The following is a 20314-nucleotide window of genomic DNA, read 5'->3' as shown; positions in this document are numbered from 1 at the left end:
GTCTCCTGTCCCCAGCACTGAATGCTGCTGAGCTGCTACTGGGAGAAGGAAAGAGAGAGCAGCGGCGGTGACAGGTGCCGGGACATTGCTGTGTGATAGCAGTGTCCCGACACTTACCAGAGCGCTGGGCAACACTCCAGGTGACGTCGGACAGGGAACCTGGCAGTACGTGGGGATGCCGGGGAGCGCTGGCGGCAAGACATGCGGTGGGGCCGCGACTGCTGCTGTCATTTTAGCTAAGTTAAACTTAACTAAAATGACAGCGGTGAAGATCTTGCCGCCCCCTGCAGGGATGCAAAATCTGCCGCCTGAGGCGGAATACTCATTCAACCCCCTTTATCTTTTGAGGGGGTTTTACCTGGAACATCTTTTCCCCATATTTCTTGTAGGGGCTATTTATATATTTAATTAAATTAAAGGGAAATTATCAGCAGGTTAGACGAATCTAATAACTCCCTTTTGCACAGGACGAATAGCTCCCTATTGCACAGGAGACGCTGAGGAGCAAGGTAGGACTCTTACCTTCCTCCTCAGCATCATTCTGGTGCTGTCTTTTGTGCCACAATCCGGTGAGACCATTAGGAGCACTGGGGCAACCATAAGCAGCACTGCCTGTCCCCATAGCAATGATCTGTCAGCGTCTGGCCCACCTCTTTCTAATGATAATTAATGCAGCTGGCGGGCCAGATCGGCACTATCGGGGCGGGCAGTGCACCTAATGGTCTTACTGGTCCGAGGAGCAAACTACTAACTGCACTGGAACGGTGTAGAGAAGGAAGGTAAGAGACATACCTTCCTTCTCAGCGTCTCCTGTGCAATAGGGACATATCAGCAGGTTATATTCGCCTGACCTGCTAATAGTTCCCCTTTAAATAAATAGATAAATTAAGGTTAGGGTAGGGTTAAAGTTATGTACACTTTTAGAGCCAGTTAGACTACTCCTAAAGCCAAATATAAGGAATTTCATAGACATCATTAGAACACAACTTAAAAGTTGTCCTGCCCTGCCTTATGTCTATGGTTGGCTTCAGGGTGTAGTACAATCACAACGGGAGTGCCCTAGGTTGTACACAATATGTGTTCTAGCACAATAACATCACAAGACATGGTAACACCTGCAATATATAGAAGCTTTATGAATGTCATAAAACTTGCAATTGACATTCTCATGTGTATTACAAGAATAATAAAGCCGCAATCAGCAGTTCTAAGCACAGCATCCGCTTGTAATGACGACACCAATACTATTAGCCAATATCTTCAACACATCTATATATAGAACCAGTGTGAGGTCTGTATGATTAAGCTGAAATATTGCTTAATAATACATACCGCTACTCCTGTGTGATGACAATAAGATGACATAGATCTAGGTGTACGCACCAGGACCATAGTGCATAACTGAGTCAGGACTGATCTTTCACTTACAATCATAACTATAGTCAATAAAAGGGCATTGTGTAATAATAAATACGACTATGTAAAAGGCTGAAAATAGACTCTTGGAAATCTTGGCTTCTCGAAAACAATGAGCTATTTTGGCTCCATTTGCCATTATCTATGTGACTGTAGGATACATTGAATATTCCTCAGTGTACATCAGTGGGTAAAGGGATCTGGAACTGTGACAAGATAAAGTACAAGACATGCGCTAAATACTTCTGCCAGACCTGATGATAGCTGTAGGGGGTGATGGATGTGGTTACAAGCACTGAGCAATATGGATACATGCATGCTGCTGTGTGGACCTGTCTGACATCTATGGAGGAGAGCATCTAGACAAAAACTACCTCCCCCTCTCCCTCTGGTCCTAAATATCAGTGCTGAAGACTAGAGATGAGCGAACCGGGTTCGGGTTTGGGTCGATCTGAACCCGAACGTTCATTAGCTGGGGCTGCTGAACTTGGATAAAGCTCTAAGGTTGTCTGGAAAACATGGATACAGCCAATGACTATATCCATGATTTCCACATAGCCTTAGGGCTTTATCCAACTTCAGCAGCCACCGCTAATCAAATGCCGAAAGTTCAGGTTCGGATCGACTCAGGCATGCTCGAGGTTCCCTCATCTCTACTGAAGACCTATATTTCCACCAAGTGGATAAAATCCTTGAGCTAAGCAATATAGTTACATATATTGTGATAAATATCTTACATAAAGCATTTACACCTGACCTGCCATATTGTACTCTTATTTGTGTATGTCAATAAATTGTACTACTTACAACTACCAGGACTAGTAGTCTAAAAAAAGATATTTTACTACAATTTTCAATACAGGGAGCAAAGAAACAAACTATGCACTGCATATGGGATACCAGCTGAATGGAAACTAGTTTGTATATGTTGATCCCTTTATAGACTATAGATAAGTTTAGCAAACATATACCACAAAGAGCGTTACGTCAGTTTTAAAGTTACAACACTCTTAAATGCACAGATGTGAAGCATATTGCCATATTCCGTATACAGAAGAGTAATGAAACCATGACTGAGCATAAAGAAAATAAGAGGACTAGATTCCCATCAGGGAGCTTCATCCCTTCAATAAATTCATAGAAGAGTCAGTGCCACTTCCCCACAGATCCTGAGATAGAAGCTGTAAGCTGTGCAGTGCTTGTTATTGACACAACAGACGTCTAAGCCTCCTGAAGGTAACACGAACGCAAGAAACAGAACAAAAGGTTACCGCTCACCTTAAAACAGGAGCAGTCAGGCAAATCCAAGCAGGTTAATCCACAATCCCAGAGTGATAATCACACATTCCTTTTATGAAGGGCCCAAGGACAGCTCCCTGTGTGTGTGCACCTTCTCCAGGTCCACAGCTACTAGTGTGTGACAGGTGCAGGGCTCTCTCAGTATTTCTCACATGGGGCACACCCACATTCCACAACACTTGGAAACTAGGTGTAGTTTGGCAACCTACTCAAACATGCCACACAGATATACCTTATAGAAGGCGTTCAAGGTGGCTTTTTTAAGAGGCCTGAGGGTGCATTGAAAACTGATGGCAAAAAAGAGCTGCTACCCTGGTTCCCCGAAAATAAGACATGGTCTTATGTTAATTTTTTCTCCCAAAGATGCGCTAGGTCTTTTTTTCAGGGGGTGAAGAAGAAATCACATTTATTGTTGAACAAAGGGCGTAAAGAAGAAATCACATTTATTGTTGAACAAAAAATAAACATTTATTATATACTGTACAGTCTGGAGAATGTAACGAACACCCACAGCAGTTCCTGGACCACTTGTACAGCAGGGATGGTAAAGCAGCTTCCGGCCACCAGGGGGAGCTCACCACAGCGCACTCGCACATCACAGCAGGGACAGAGTACGGTATGGCGGCAGGTATCGGGATAATGGCAGACTGTGTTCAGCTCTACATCCGGTGGTAGGGGACAACAGGGATAGCTCAAGACAACGGGCATCTCGATGCCTTGCCTGCTTATTTACAAGTGACAGCTGCGGAACGGGAAATCAAGGTTTGCGGCAGGTGACGATCTTCATGTCCTTCATACAGCTGCTCTGCAATGGAATGTGAAGATACAGGACAATGGCAGCAGGCTAAAAAGAATGAAAGCTGCATGCCCTGGTGTTCTGTTCGGCGGGCATGCTTCTAAACAAAAACTTTGCTAGGTCTTACTTTATATTTAGCAATTCAGAAAAAACTACTACAAATCTCTACTACTGTATCAGGTCTTATTTTCAGGGGATGTCTTATTTTGGGGGAAACAGGATATCTCTCAGCAGCCACTTTACAGTCATGGCCAAAAGTTTTGAGAATGACACAAATATTATATTTTCACATGATCTGCTGCCCTCTGGTTTTTATGTGTGTTTTTCAGATGCTTTTATCACATACAGAAATATAATTGCAATCATATTATGAGTAACAAAAGCTTATATTGACAGTTAGAATGAGTTAATGCAGCAAGTCAATATTTGCAGGGTTGACCCTTCTTCTTCAGGACCTCTGCAATTCTCCCTCGCATGCTCTCAATCAACTTCTGGACCAAATCCTGACTGATAGCAGTCCATTCTAGCACAATCAATGCTTGGATTTTGTCAGAATTTGTTGGTTTTTGTTTGTCCACCCGTCTCTTGATGATTGACCACAAGTTCTCAATGCGATTAAGATCTGGGGAGTTTCCAGGCTATGGACCCAAAGTCTCTATGTTTTGTTCCCTGAGCCATTTAGTTATCACCTTTGCTTTATGGCAAGGTGCTCCATCATGCTAGAAAAGGCATTGTTGATCCCCAAACTGCTTGTGGACGGTTGGGAGAAGTTGCTCTTGGAGGACATTCTGGTACCATTCTTTGTTCATGGCTGTGTTTTTAGGCAAGACTGTGAGAGCCGATTCCCTTGGCTGAAAAGCAATCCTTCACATGAATGGTTTCAGGATGCTTTACAGTTGGCATGAGACAAGACTGGTCGTAGTGATCACCTCGTCTTCTCCGAATAAGCTGTTTTCCAGATGTCCCAAACAATCGGAAAGGGGATTCATCAGAGAAAATGACTTTACCCCAGGCCTCAGCAGTCCACTCCCTGTACCTCTTGCAAAATATCAGTCTGTCCCTGATGTTTTTTCTGGAGAGAAGTGGCTTCTTTGCTGCCCTCCTTGAGATCAGGCCTTTCTCCAAGAGTCTTCGCCTCATAGTGCGTGCAGATGCACTCACACCTGCCTGCTGCCATTCCTGAGTAAGCTCTGCACTGCTAGTTGCCCAATCCCGAAGCTGAAACACTTTTAAGAGACAGTCCTGGCGCTGAGGTGCAATCTTTCTAGCTGCGATACTCTTTCCTATTAGGCCATTTTTGTGCAGTGCAATGATGACTGCACGTGTTTCTTTAGAGATAACCATGGTTAACAGAAGAGAAGCAGCCCAGCACCAGCCTCCTTTTAAAGTGTCCAGTGGTGTCATTCTTACTTAATCATGACAGATTGATCCCCAGCCCTGTCCTCATCAACACCCACACCTGTGTTAATGGAGCAATCACTGAAACGATGTTAGCTGGTCCTTTTAAGGCAGGGCTGCAATGATGTTGAAATGTTTTGGGGGATAAAGTTCATTTTTTAGGCAAATATTGACTTTGTTAGTAATTGCTGTTAAGCTGATCACTCTTTATAACATTCTGGAGTATATGCAAATTGCCATTTAAACGGAAGCAGGAGACTTTGTAAAAAATAATATTTATATCATTCTCAAAACTTTTGGCCATGACTGTACATTCTTTTACAGGTATTGTCCAACTTTGAAAACCTCTTCTCCTACTGAGGGTTACCATTATACCTATTGAAGGGATTTCATATGCTGAAAGGTATTGCATTCAGAAATAAAAGGTAGTCATAGTGTACAGTAAGTGCTTGTTCTTTATCCAGTGTCACTATACATTGGCCAAGATTTTCTAAACCTAATTGTTAGGGACCTTTTACAGGCAGAAATGATCACTGCCTATAATAATTGGCCTGTGTAAAAGGGCCAGCAATCTGCCAATAAACGAGAAATTTCTCATTTGTTGGCTGATTGCATCACTAGTCAGCCACATGATTTTTAAGCCTAAAGGGCCTATTATTGTGCAAAAACTTGTTAAATTGTTACAATTTAAGCAATAATCTTCTGGTGTAAACGCTGCAACAATTAAACACAGTATACAGATATGAACGCAATCCTTCATAGTATATTTACGATCAAAATTACAATCATATTTACAATGGTAATTACGATCGCATTAACGACTTTTCATATCGATTTATTATCTTGTCTAAACATCTAAAACTACAAAAACGGACAAGGCACTACCCCACAAGATAATATAGTCAATAAGACAGCACACTAAAAAATTCCTAGGATGCTCGAACCGAATTGGCATGGAACAACACAAATCAAACCCACAAACAAAAGCATGCCAAATATATCGGTAGCACATCCAATGATAAATATTAACAAAGTAAATCAATTAAAGTGTAACAGGAATAAACTTTATTGGTACAAAAAAGCAAGTGGGACACACAGGTTAAAAACACTTAAAATGCACAAACAAACCAAACACTGTGCCGTGTATAATAAGCACGGTACAAGGACAAGCCGATATAAGGATATAGGGGATCCTCACTGGTGAGAGTAATGTGAAGTAAGATAGACATAAGTACAAAGATAATGCAAGATAAATAAAAAGAAGGGCCGAGGCCAAAAAGATGTATATCACCAGATGAGAGGATCCGTATCGGCGTCCACAGAACCCCATGCGTTCCGTCCCCACTTGTGAATTTCTCAAGAGTACCCTTGAGAAAGTCCCAAGTGGGGACGGAACGCGTGGAGTTCTGTGGACGCCGATACGGATCCTCTCATCTGGTGATATACATCTTTTTGGCCTCGGCCTTTCTTTTTATTTATCTTGCATTATCTTTGTACTTGTGTCTATCTTACTTCACATTACTCTCACCAGTGTGGATCCCCTATATCCTTATATCGGCTTGTCCTTGTACCGTGCTTATTATACACGGCACAGTGTTTGGTTTGTTTGTGCATTTTAAGTGTTTTTAACCTGTGTGTCCCACTTGCTTTTTTGTACCAATAAAGTTTATTCCTGTTACACTTTAATTGATTTACTTTGTTAATATTTATCATTGGATGTGCTACCGATATATTTGGCATGCTTTTGTTTGTGGGTTTGACTCGTCTAAACATCTATAGTTTAAAATAAAAAAATCATTGCTTGTCGTTCGCTACACAACATCTGTATGTGTAAAAAAGCTTTGCACATGAATGCTGATTTTGCTGATCAGCACTTACTGTATTTGAATTGAGTCATTGAAAAAGGCCCTTAGACCTTCATATGTGTGTTGGGAGGACACCTAGTCTTGCGTAGGTCCCTTTTGTGTATCCCAAACAGTTCTGACCAGTTGAGTTATTAACTCTGTGAGTCCTCTGAAGGGGCCTTGTTGTATCTGCTATCAGATCATTTATGTTTTGTGAGTTGCCTTGATGAATCAGACTTGTTTTTCCAGCACATCCCACAGATACTTGATTGGATTGAGGTCTGAGGAATTTGAAGCCAACACCTTGAACTCTTCAATGTGTTCCTCAAACCATCACCAGGACCGTGTTTCGTTTCATCTGGGGCTCCAAAATGGACAGAGTGAAGCGCTCCGTGATGTACAAGGAACCCTGCAAGGGCGGAAAAGGTGTTCCGGATATCCCTACCTTGCTGCGGGCAGCCTTTGTATGTGACTGTGTGCGGAGGACTCTGCAACAGAAGAATGGCTCTGCGGGCAGGTCCATGTCTCGCCTGTTCCTCCTCCCCCTCTGGAGGGGTCTGAGCTGGGACAAGTGGGACAGCTCCATCCCTTACAACTGGCACACTCCCTGGTTCTACGGGGGCGTCGTCAAGTTTGTGAGGGAACACCAACTGGAGGGACTCAAGCCCGACTTGTGGAAGCCAAAAACTGTCCACAAGCTCATCAGAGCACAGGACTCTATGGAGCTCGTTCCAGGGCTCACTGCGGCCACCGCAGAGACTGTATGGACTAATGTGGCTTCGGCGAAGTTGACCAACGGGCACAAGCACTTGTCTTGGATGGCCATTCAGGGGGGACTGCCTTTGAGGTCATTCATGCATGCCCGCAACCTGTGCAAAACGCGGTACTGCCCCCGGTGCCCCTTCGTGGAGGAAACATCTTTGCACCTCTTTTGGCAGTGTCCGTTTGCTCAGGGCCTGTTGGACGCCCTGGAACTTGAACTCAGTGACTGTGTGCCCAGGAACAGGCTAACGCACTGCGCGGTGCTGTACGGCCTGTTCCCTGGGAATTTCGGCGATGAGGCAACCCGGGAGGCCTGGCGCCTTATGAACTGTTTTAAGGACGCTATATGGCTTGCCAGGAACCGCCTCATTTTGAAGAAGGAGAGGATGTCCTTTCTGGACTGCCGCAGGCTGGTCCACAGCCTGCTCAGAGACTATTCCATCATGGACAGATCGGACCAGGAAGAAGAGGATTGATACCCCTCTCCTTCCCCCTCTCCCCTTGTGTTGTGTTGTCTTTCAATAAAGCTTCGGGCCTCCATCATCATACTACTACCTCCTTCATCCTCCTGCACCTCCATCATCATACTACTACCTCCTGCACCTCCAAGATCATACTACTACCAAATCATCATCATACTACTACCCATTCATCTTTCTGCCCCTCCATCATATTAATACCCCTCCATCATCCTCCTATGCCATTATACTACTACCCACTTCATCTTCCTGCCACTCCATCATATTACTACCCCTCCATCATCCTCCTACCCCATCATACTACTACCCCCTTTATCTTCCTGCCCCTCCATCATATCACTACCCCTCCATCATGCTCCTTCCCCCTTCATCCTCCTGCCCTTCCATCATCATACATCATCTACATCATCATAGTAGTACCCCTCTCATCCTTTTGCCCCTCATCAGCAAACCAGTACCTCCTTCATCATTCTCCTGCCCCTCCATCTGTATTTAAAACAAAAAAAGATATACATACCTCACCTGTATGGTTCCTCTAGTCCCCCAGCGACCCCTCTCCCTGCTCTGCTTGAGTGAGATTGCTAACGCCGGAAGGGACGGGGCTTCCCACGGTGTTGTGTGTGTGTGCTTCTCTGGACATGTATGTATAAATGACAAGATGAATGTGATTTTTTTTCAGACCCTGGGTGGACCTGTCAGACTGCCCTGACTAATCTTACTGATCATAATAAATGGTTGGCTGGGAGGAGGTGTGTAGTGTGGTATTTATGCAGTGGCACTGTTGAATGCTGGCACTGGAATATTTAGTGAAGTGTGCCTCTTGCAGGCGCTGGTCGCCCCCTCCCTTAATTGGTGGGGGGTGGCGGGCGCTGGCAGGGGGAAAAAGGTTTGTGTGTGGGCGGGTTGGAACATAATGGGCTGGTCCACTACGGTGTCTCAAATTATTATGCAGTTATGAAAGTTGCTGGTAATTATGTTATAAGTTTGTGAATGTTTGGTCCAGCTGGCCTGGCTCGGGTGGGCAGGCCTGGATTGGGGGAGTGTGGGGGGGTTGTCTCCATGCAGACAGATTAGGGTAACAGTTGTTTATGTTAATGGAAGGTTTAATGGAGTGCTAGGCAGGATACCCCAGGATTCGGGTTAACGCCAAGTTGGGCCGCGGGGTGACTCCACAGGTTGTTAATTTGTTGTGAGGGGTTGGGGATCTAGTTGGGAGATGTTCTCTGTATTTCGGTGGGATTGGGTTAAGAGAGTAATTGTAGATTATCTGTTGACTTTTGTAAAATCAATAAAAAATTTATGGGAAAAAAAGGAAATGCTGTGGCTGCACTGGATGGCACGTCATCAATAGGAGAGAAAATCAGTGCACTGGAGGTACTGGGCCCGTCTCCAGTGCTCCAGACTTGCTCATTAGCATATTTGGAAACAAGGATTTATTTAGGGATTATCTAGTATTAATTTAAGAATAAAGACTTTGGTGTACCTATACCTGCTATGTGCTTATTTCTGCTACTGCTTAATATATTGCAATAATGATCTATAAGGACATACAATAAACATGCTCTTGTTATTATAAAAAAAAAAAATCATGCTGTAAAACAAAGCTACTTACCAGAAATCCAGGTCCAGTCTCCTGAAAGCAGATTTTCTGACTTGTGCTGGTTGTAAAAAACAGAGACTAAACACAGGCAGTCTGACCAGTACAGAGTCGAAGCTCAATGTGTCCGTTAATCACATGAATGCTTTCTCTGTGAGTGCGAAGATGGCCTGGGAAACATGGGGCTTCCTGTATATAGACTCTTTGAGGAAAAAAAAGTCAGAAAACAGGAAGTACCATGTTTTCCATGATAAGTAAAAAAAAAAAAAAAAAGCATGTAAATTGCAAACTTGTTTTTTATCACATCTACTGTTGTTTAAGAAAGTTATAAAAACAGGTACATTTCAATCGCTGATGGTTTCACAAATCAAAACTGTAGCCATCAGATCAGTTTCCTTTTTTAAAAATGTGGTTGTCTTGGTGAGACATCCTTTAGGCTATGTTCACACAACGTATCAGACCGGCTGTTCCGTGACCCCGGCCGGATCATGAAACGGCCGGTCTGTGCCCGAATCATTGCAGCCGGTACTTGAGTGCCGGACGGATGATCTGTCCCGCCGCAGAGCTCTGATGCGGGCGCATCAGCGCGCGCCCGCATCAGATCAACCCCCTGCACACTATGGAGCGAGCAGCCGGAGCCGCTCGCTTCATAGTGTGAACTGACAGGGTTTCCTACGGCCGCAATTCATTGAATTGCGGCCGCAGAAAACTAACATGTCAGTTATTTGCGGGGCCGCACGGGATCCCGGCTGGAGTGTATACGGGATCCCATTGAAACGAAGGCATTGCCATCAGCAACAACGGCCGTAGTTTTACGTAGTGTGAACATAGCCTTAAAGTGTATCAGGGTCCTATGAACATGTATCAATAGTACATAGGTTTGGCTTTTCGATGTAAGATGAGGAGGTCCTCCTTCCATCCATATCCCCAAGCAATTGAATCTCTAAGTATACCAATAAATCACAGAGCTGAACAGATTGCAGATGATTATAAATTTCAAGGATCACATATGTACTAAAATGAAATATCTTTCCAAACGTTGTACAGTATTTACTCACAGATGTTCACATGTATTTTATTTGCATGTGTATTGTATAATACAAGCGGAATTGTTTTGTTATTGTGAAGCAGCCTGAGGTATCTGCAAGGAGACATGACGCAGGAAATATTCTCATCACTGAACGTACTCGGCCTGCGACAATGCTCATCACGAATGCTGTCTGAGCTGATGTACATACATTTCTATAGAGTTATGCTGATTCATTGGATGAAGTCATGTTGGAAACAATGAATCCCGGGAGAAGCAAAATACATCAGCTCATGACATCATGCACTATGACACTGAACTGCATTTATTTACATAATAGGTGTAGGTTTTTTTTTGTTTAATTTTTAATTTATTTCAAATACATTTAGGTTGAAACTACATCTACTACTTGTAGTTTGTAAGGAGACACATATGTATTTATCTGAGCTGTATACACAGGCAACACTTATTTCTGCTACATTCCATTGGCAGGGTGTCTTAAGTGTGACGAGTTGGGGGGAAAAGGGATCTCCCAGTGAGCAACCATAAGGAGGGTCTCTGTGACCACTACTACATGGTTGTGGTGAGTTTTTATTAACCTTTTAAGGACAGAGCCAGTTTAAATTTTTGCGATTTCGTTTTTTCCTCCTCATGTTTAAAAGGCCACTGCGCTTGCATATTTCCCCCTACAGACCCACATGAGCCCTAATTTTTTGCGACACCAATTGCAAATACAGACTTAATCTTTCTATAAAATATGCTGAAAAAAACTTGTATTTACGCCGTTCGCTCTATGGTAAAACTGACATGTTATCTATGTTCCTCAAGTCGGTACGATTACAACGATATGTAACTTGTATAACTTTTATATTTAACGGCTTTTAAAAAATTAAACCTTTTAAGAAAAACTAAATGGGGGAGATTTATCAAACATGGTGTAAAGTGAAACTGGCCCAGTTGCCCCTAGCAACCAATCAAATTCCGCCTTTCATTTTTCAAAGAGTCTGTGAGGAATGAAAGGTGGAATCTGATTGGTTGTTAGGGGCAACTGAGCCAGTTTCACTTTACACCATGTTTGATAAATCTCCCCCAATGTGTTTAAAATTGCTCTATTCCCATCCTTATAACGCTTTTATTGTTTGGTCTATGGGGCTGTATGAGGTGTCATTTTTGGCGCCGCGATCTGTTCTTTTGGCACCTTCTTTGCGTATATGCTAATTTTTGATAATTTGTTATTACATTTTTTCTGGATTTAATGTAAACAAAAATGCGCAATTTTGCACTTTGGCAGGGTCTTGTGCTTACGCCATTTACCGTGCGAGATCAGGAATGTAATCACTTAATAGTTTGGGTGATTACGCAGGCGGCGATACAAAATATATTTATTTTTTTATTTATTTTTATTTATAAAATGGGAAAAGGGGGTCGATTCAAACTTTTATTAGGGAAGGTTTTTTTTTTATTATACACAGCACTGATCTCCCATTGAGATGCTGTGTATATAATAGAGCAATGATCCATCAGATCGGTGCTCTATTATACTGGTCTGCTGCAGACCATCTACATGGATTGCCGAGCCGGGATCAGCATCATTACGACGCTGAGCCCCGGCCGGCTCATTACAACGGATCAGGCCCAGTCACTATTCAAATGCTGCTGTCAGATTTGATCGGCCACAGCGGCTAATACCCGCGGTCCCTGGCCACACATAGCAACTGGGAACCGCGGCCTCCAGAGAGGGCTCACGCAAGGAGCCCTCTCTGATCCCTCATAACGGCCGCATGACGGGTATACCCGTCATGCGTCGTTAAGGAGTTAAAGTAGGAAGTGGAGGCCTTGATAGTATGGGAATATAGGCTGCAGGTAAGGTCTGGGCAAAAATGGCCACTGGTGAGCGAGGGTGGGAGAGCAGGAGGACTTTGTGTGAGGGAAATCAGTATCCCGAATGCTAGATTAAGATCCCCAACCTCCACCCTATTGTTTTGTTGTATGGTTTTGTGCAATTGTCATCTTATTATGTGATAAGACGTTGATCCAGGGATTTATTCTGATTGCCATATTGTAGTCTGGAAGTTTTCTCCCTGTGGTGGGGCAAATTGGCATCTGCCTCATGATGGGTTTTTTTGCCTTACTCTGGATCAGTAGGGTTATATTGTGATATGAACGTTTCACTTTTTTTTATCAACCTTATTATAAGGGGTTATCCAGCCCTAAAAAAAAACATGGCCACTTTCTTACAGAGACAGTACCACACTTCAGGTGTGGTTTGCAATTAAGCTCCATTCACTTCAATGGAACAAAGTTAGAAAAACCTGCACCAAACTGTAGACAAGAGCGGTGCTGTCTCTGGAAGAAAGTGGCCATGTTTTTGTAATACTTGATAACCCCTTTAACTATGTACCTATTATGTGAGGCGGAAATCACTATCTTTCATCCAAGGTTACGATGGTCAGACTAGGGGCCTCTTGGCAGTGACAGACCTGCTTTCCTGTAGCGCTGCTGTCAAGGTGGGAGGTATGTCAGTGGGACTACCCTCAGAAAATGGACTCTTTTAGTCTCCTGGATGAAGGGTTGTGATTTGTATCAGGCTCCCCATTTGTACTTTAATGTTTCAAATAAAGTGCAGCTAATGCTGCAATATTTACCGCCAAAGTATGTTGTGTTTGTATTTATTGGGGTTTGCATAGGTATATGTATAGGTTTTGGGTTGTTTTAGAAGTGGGGTTAGGAGGTTCACCCCTAATACTTCTCCCATCACTGTGGTGCTGTGCCAACACCTAAATCTTGCTGGAAGCTTTTCTAGGAATGCGGGAGTCCTATTACACGCACAGGCAGTGAGCGGAAATGGTGTCCTATTGAAGTCAGTGGCGGTCTTTTGCATGGAGCGACACACAACAGACTGTCACCGACATAATCATGATCTTTTAGCATGTTGAAAGACTATGCTCATCCAACATTGTGCATGTCAACTGATCGTTGCATTACAACACACACTATTACACTAAAGGATTATCGGCCTGAATGGCATTCAGCTTTTAAATGCAATGATCAATGGACTTGGAGGCCTTTGAGGCAAACCAGTGTTCTGTTGATGACTTTTGGTATTCTGCAGGGTGATACTGCTCTATCGTTGCCTTCTCTCAAATGTGAGGCCTTTCTACAGATGACATACAGCCTTTTTCTCACCTGGCCCTGTAGCTTTAAATTCTCCTTCCTACATGACTGACAGCCCCAGGACCAGTGATGCAAAAAACACCAGTATCTAAAGTAAAATCATGCTTCTTTATTGAGAATGATTATAGCTGCTTCAGTATAAGCAAAGTCTGTGTGGGCCAGCATATCCATATGCTTCTTATACTGATGCCCTTGAGTCTGTTTTTATTAGAGCAACATTCATCTTTATGCTAAACTCAGACCCAGGCACTTTGTTGTATGGTTATACACCAAACACAGCTGACAATTTCAACTTTAGGGTGAGTAAGGTAACCATTCTTAATAATAATTTTGTTGAGTATAGATAGCTAGAACAAGCTTAGCTAAAATGGTCTACCATAAGTTTTGTATTTATTAATAGTTCGTGATGGCTTGGGAAGTGGATCTTTGGACAGCTAAGGGCTCTGGTAAGGGATCTAATATGGAGAGGGAAAATACAAGAATTAAGAGGGATTATTTATATAAAAAGGAAAAAGAAGGTGGTCATGCAGTACCAGATATGGAACTATACTACTACTACGGAATTTATGTACGAATGAAGGATATGTACATTGTAAAGGCATTGGCCTTATTGAGATCCAGGAGTCCTTTGAAGGGTGAGATTATGGGATTATAATAACAGCTCAGTAAATGGGTGGAAAAAAGGGGAAGGAGAGCAGGATGGGGAATATTAGAAGAGAGGATTAAGACCAGAATTAAGGGATTAGGGTTTGTTTTTGTGTGTTACTGTTAAAGTAGAAATGTCCTCTCGGTTTCCAGGCTAATTATATGAAGAAAATATAAATGTTATTAGCATTAGACAATACAATGATTATAAGACAAATGTTAGTTAATAATAAAGATATCTTGTAGGAGAGCTGCCCGAACTGATAATGCAGGGGAGGGATAACTGTCCCCCCACTGAAGGTTGGCAGGAAGTATGGGGGGGAGAGTCACTCCATAATGGTGGATCTCCTGCTCTGTTGCACAGGCAAGTCACGTCCAAGTGGTAAAAGGTTTGCTAAAGAAATTAGGGGGCCAAGCTACTCAAGTGCCACAAGCAGGAATACCTCATTGCTTGCCCTCACTTACCAATCCTCACTTGATTGACACACAGGGCTCTGTACAAAGAGACTCTGTCAGTAGGTTTATGCTGGACAACAAGTAGTCCTCTCCATTATGTGCATGAGCCCAGTAGTCCTGAACATTCATGAGAAGCAGAAAACTCCACCCACAAGCTGCGGATTAGCAGTTATCAATCCATGCTGTGTATAGGCAGCCAACTGTCAATCAGCAGCTGGGGGGGCGGGGGAAGGGTGTGGCAAGAATCCTACTCTCCTGCATATTAGGAGAATGGCTAAACAAAATGGTGTAAGTAATACACCGATCTATTCAGCATTTCTGTCAGTAATTTATGCTGCCCTCATTTAAGGCAGAATAAACCCAGTGATGGATTCCCTTTAAGTAGGGGCTGGGAGCTGAAGGCAACCAGGGAGGTGTGCCAGGCGGTGGCACTTGAGCAGCTTAGCTCTGTCTTCTTTACACTTGGCTATGAAATAAAATAGTAATTTTACCACAACCACCATCAGCTCCAAGAAAGACACAGTTTAGCCAAGCAGCTAATAAACAGTGTCCAAGCTCTTAGCATCAAATACAATTGATAAGATAGATACCTTTACTCTCCTTGTCTCCTCAGGGTAGTATCTGCTGGGAAAGGCTGCACAAAATGTGCCCCCAGGAGTTACAAAAAGTAGGGAATTTGTTATTAAAGCAAATATATAGCAAAGAAACACAGTACTCAATTATTCTATAACCCTGTTGATTCAGCTCAAATGTTCTGGTGGCCAGTCTCTGTTTATTGGCTGCCATGCTATGTCATGCCTCCACATGACTACTGCATCTAATCCCTGGCTGGCCTTAGTGGTTACGTGCCATACTTACTGGCATCACTAATCAGCACTGAGTGCTTTAGACACTCCATTGTTCCAAGTGACCTCAAAGGACCAAGCTTCTAAATAGAAAGCATCAATGCACTGAGGCCCTAAGGGATGATCCAGAAAAGATCATGCTGAAATATAGCCTCACCTGAACTTAACGTGTCACTGTTTTTTCAAAAAACTTTTGACGTTTTTGAAAGTTTTGATCAGCCCGGTATAAACAATCATGAGAATGAGTGGGGACGGGACTGCGCTGCAGTAAGGTCCACTCCTCACTCTCAGTTAATGAAATTCTATGAGGCCGTCTTTTTTAACTATGAGTCCAAATTATCTCATGACACAGAGTCGGGAGAGGACCGTGTGGATTTCAGACCCTAACCGCTTGTCAGAATGAGCCGGGAGAAGGCTGGGCTCACCACGGTCCTCTCCATGCTCTGTGTCATGTGATAAGTTGGACTCATGATAAAAGTCTAGGAGGCTATCTCTTTTAACTAACACAGAGTGGGGAGCGGACAACACAAAAGTCCTCTCCCTGCTTGTTCTCCGATCAGGGATTGTCTAAAACAGTAGCAAATTCCTACAGAAAACCCTTCCTGCTTTGGGCAGTTCCTGTCATGGACAGAGGTGGCAGCAGAGAGTCCCATGTCAGACTACAACACTTTCTGCAGGACATACAGCAGCTGATAACTACAGGAAATTGGAGACTTTTAAATCGAAGTAAATTACAAATTTATGTTACTTTCTGACCCCAGTTGATTTGAAAGATTTTTTTTTGCTGGAGTTTCCCTTTAATGTACAGTATGTGTATGAGAGAGGACACTTATCCCCTGAATGAATGATGTAGAAGCACATACACTGACCGGCCACTTTATTAGGTACACCTGTCCAACTGCACGTTACCACTTAATTTGTAATCAGCCAATCACATGGCGGCAACTCAGTGCATTTAGGCATGTAGACATGGTCAAGACAATCTCCTGCAGTTCAAACCGAGCATCAGTATGGGGAAGAAAGGTGATTTGAGGGCCTTTGAACGTGGCATGGTTGTTGGTGCCAGAAGGGCTGGTCTGAGTATTTCAGAAACTGCTGATCTACTGGGATTTTAACGCACAACCATCTCTAGGGTTTACAGAGAATGGTCCGAAAAAGAAAAAACATCCAGTGAGCGGCAGTTCTGTGGGCAGAAATGTCTTGTTGATGCCAGAGGTCAGAGGAGAATGGGCAGACTGGTTCGAGCTGATAGAAAGGCAACAGTGACTCAAATAGCCAACCATTACAACCAAGGTAGGCAGAAGAGCATCTCTGAACGCACAGTACGTGGAACTTTGAGGCAGATGGGCTACAGCAGCAGAAGACCACACCGGGTGCCACTCCTTTCAGCTAAGAACAGGAAACTGAGGCTACAATTTGCACAAGCTAATCGAAATTGGACAGTAGAAGATTGGAAAAACGTTGCCTGGTCTGATGAGTCTCGATTTCTGCTGCGACATTCGGATGGTATGGTCAAAATTTGGCCTCAACAACATGAAAGCATGGATCCATCCTGCCTTATATCAACGGTTCAGGCTGGTGGTGGTGGTGTCATGGTGTGGGGAATATTTTCTTGGCACTCTTTGGGCCCCTTGGTACCAATTGAGCATCGTTGCAACGCCACAGCCTACCTGAGTATTGTTGCTGACCATGTCCATCCCTTTATGACCACAATGTACCCAACATCTGATGGCTACTTTCAGCAGGATAATGCGCCATGTCATAAAGCTAGAATCATCTCAGACTGGTTTCTTGAACATGACAATGAGTTCACTGTACTCAAATGGCCTCCACAGTCACCAGATCTCAATCCAATAGAGCATCTTTGGGATGTGGTGGAACGGGAGATTCGCATCATGGATGTGCAGCCGACAAATCTGCAGCAACTGTGTGATGCCATCATGTCAATATGGACCAAAATCTCTGAGGAAGCTTCCAGCACCTTGTTGAATCTATGCCACGAAGGATTGAGGCAGTTCTGAAGGCAAAAGGGGGTCCAACCCATTACTAGCATGGTGTACCTAATAAAGTGGCCGGTGAGTGTATGTGGCCAGTGCTCCATTTATTCTGTTACAAAATTTGCTGTTGCCAACCTATTTATATTCAAGGGACAATAAACGTTTTTTTTTTCCTTTTAGGTTGTACACATTTTTATAAAATCCTGGAAAAATCGTGAAGGAAGGTCTACAAATAATGAAAGAGAGACTGGAATTTTTCACTGTAATAAATGTATTTATTGTCTACAACTACAATACTACTCTTATATTTGTCTGCAGACAAAAATAGATCAGACGCAGTATGGAAACAGGACTAAAACACCTAGATGTCATTGTAACACTACTCAACCGCTGTGTGTTAGATTATCAATACACAAAATGACTGCATTTACAAGGTACACCTACATACACCTGGAAAATATTGTAGATTTTATTATGATGAATTAATATTCCATTTTAAAATAAATTGTTTGTCAATATCACTGGAGAAAAAACATGATACTTCAAAACAAACCTAAAGATGGGTTTTCAGGCTCTCTATATTAACCCCTTTAGGACCAGTCCAGAAATGGCCTTAATTAATGGCCAAAATCCTTGCAATTTTCCTGTGTAAAAGTCTGCATTTCATGAAAAAAATGAAAAAATCTGCATTTTTCTAACTTTTTTCGAACTATGCATGTAATAATTTTGAGGCCATGTTCACATTGCGTAAGACACCGGCCATTCTGTTACCCGGCTGGGTCACAGAACGGCCGGTGTCAGAGAAGATCATCCCGACCGCACGCTCCGTTGTGTGAACTGACAGGTACTCAATGAATAGCGGCTGCAGAAAACTGACATGTCAGTTTTTTAGTGGCGCCCCTAGTGATGCCTGCCGAAGCATATACCATGTGTATACGCTCTGTCCAGGAATCCCTCTGACATCTCTTTGGTGGTGACTCTTTTCACTGCCTCTGAATGGTAGCTTAAAGGAGAATTAGGGGGATAGCTTGGCCTAGGTAACATAGCTTGTTGCAAAACAAAAAGAAGGAAAGAGGGAAGACAAAGGAGTCTTTGATTGTTTTATAGTTTGTTAACAACAAACAGCTGTTGTCTCTTCACTATATCATGATCATTGTCATGGAGGCTAACTCTTAGTCATCTGATACCATGCATTATTCTGTTTCTAATATCTTTATGCTATGTGTAACGGGCAGCAGATGTGGACTCGCTGTGCCATCAAACCAGTATGGCTTTGGGCAACACCAGGGGATGGAGTCTAAGTGCCCTCAATATCTTCATCCTACTGAATGTGAAAGCTGGACTTTTGTGGCTTGAGAACACCAGATTTTTCTAAAAGCATGGTTCTGGTATGGGTAGTGGCTGGCCCTAAGAATCAGACAGTGGTGGTGTGTGAGGCACTAGAGAACAGGCAAGGTGTGAGTAATCAGCCAGCTCGGTCATCAATGACAGACTCAGCACAATACCAGGGATGGTCAGCATTGTAGTCAATAAGGTGCACGATCATGGTAGTTGGCTTGGAATGTGGGTCATACAGTTGGGGTCAGCAACAGGAGAGGCAAGTGGCAAAGAAGGGGTCAGCCAGGCAAGTGTAATCCAAGAAACCAACACAGAATGGAACAGCAGACACAGAACACACCTTTACTCGGGAACATAGGGAACCAACAACGCTCAGGCAAGGGGGGGATAAGCTGAGCAACTTTAAATAGGTGCAGGAAGAAGAAATAGGAGACACACAGGCCCTTTAAATTCTAAATGAGCTGCCATGTGCACACCATGTGGACAGTGACAGCTAGAAGCAGAGGCCAGGAGGAATGAGGATGCAGGTGGACACCAGTAGATTGGAGCCAGCGAGGAGTGTGACACAGGATACAATACCCCAGAACCAATGTGTCATTGCTGTTCTGTCTCTATGTAGGTCCGCACTGAAAGGAAGCCTTTGGCTAAGTTTTCTGTGTAAGATGTCTTCTGCACTCCCACTGCTAGGTGTCTCACAGTATTCCGGGAACTGTATAGCACAGTTGAAGGTCTAAATGGTAAGAGTTAGCTATGTACATGTCTTAACTCATGTTTGCCTCCTGCTTGCCAATCGTTATCAAGGGTACCTCAGAAAAGTCTCTCCTTACTTTAACAAACTAATCAGAGGCCAGTCTCACAGTTTCCTTCTGTCTTGCTTCCTTTTTAACAGGTGGAGCAGGCCATGTGGGGGGATTAGTTAGTTTCAGTACTAGTCAACAAGTGTTGCCTGCTGAAAGACTTCGAAGGGCCCTATGCTGGGCAATACACTAATTAAGAAAGTGCATACAGATCCTAATCTCCATTTCTTCAAGCATCCCTACACTTAAGCCATGTCGGGCTAGTGAACCTGCGGTGCAGCTACTGTTATCAGGGATCAAATCGTATCCATGCTGAGGGGCTATCCTGAACTCTATTCTCACTGCTTCACTACAGACAGTAGTTTGAAAAGAGCAATTTAAGCCAATTGACTCTGCTGCACTTTGGTAGGCCCTAAAGGAGAACTCCAACAGCTAGCTCACCCT

At 43.4% G+C, this 20314-nt stretch overlaps 1 protein-coding gene across 1 annotated transcript in view; it reads right to left on the bottom strand.

The window, feature by feature from the left end:
• EPS8L1 (EPS8 signaling adaptor L1) overlaps nt 1-2821 on the bottom strand; it is a 76359-nt gene extending 73538 nt beyond the window's left edge. Inside the window, exon 1 of the mRNA XM_069947552.1 lies at nt 2695-2821. The gene's annotated coding sequence lies outside the window, so the exon portion shown is untranslated. The remainder of the gene's footprint in view (nt 1-2694) is intronic.
• Between the last annotated feature and the right edge of the window lie 17493 nt (nt 2822-20314).

This window comes from Dendropsophus ebraccatus, chromosome 12 (genome assembly GCF_027789765.1).
Source record: "Dendropsophus ebraccatus isolate aDenEbr1 chromosome 12, aDenEbr1.pat, whole genome shotgun sequence".
Lineage (NCBI taxonomy): Eukaryota > Metazoa > Chordata > Amphibia > Anura > Hylidae > Dendropsophus > Dendropsophus ebraccatus.
This window is presented reverse-complemented; position numbering and strand designations above follow the sequence as displayed.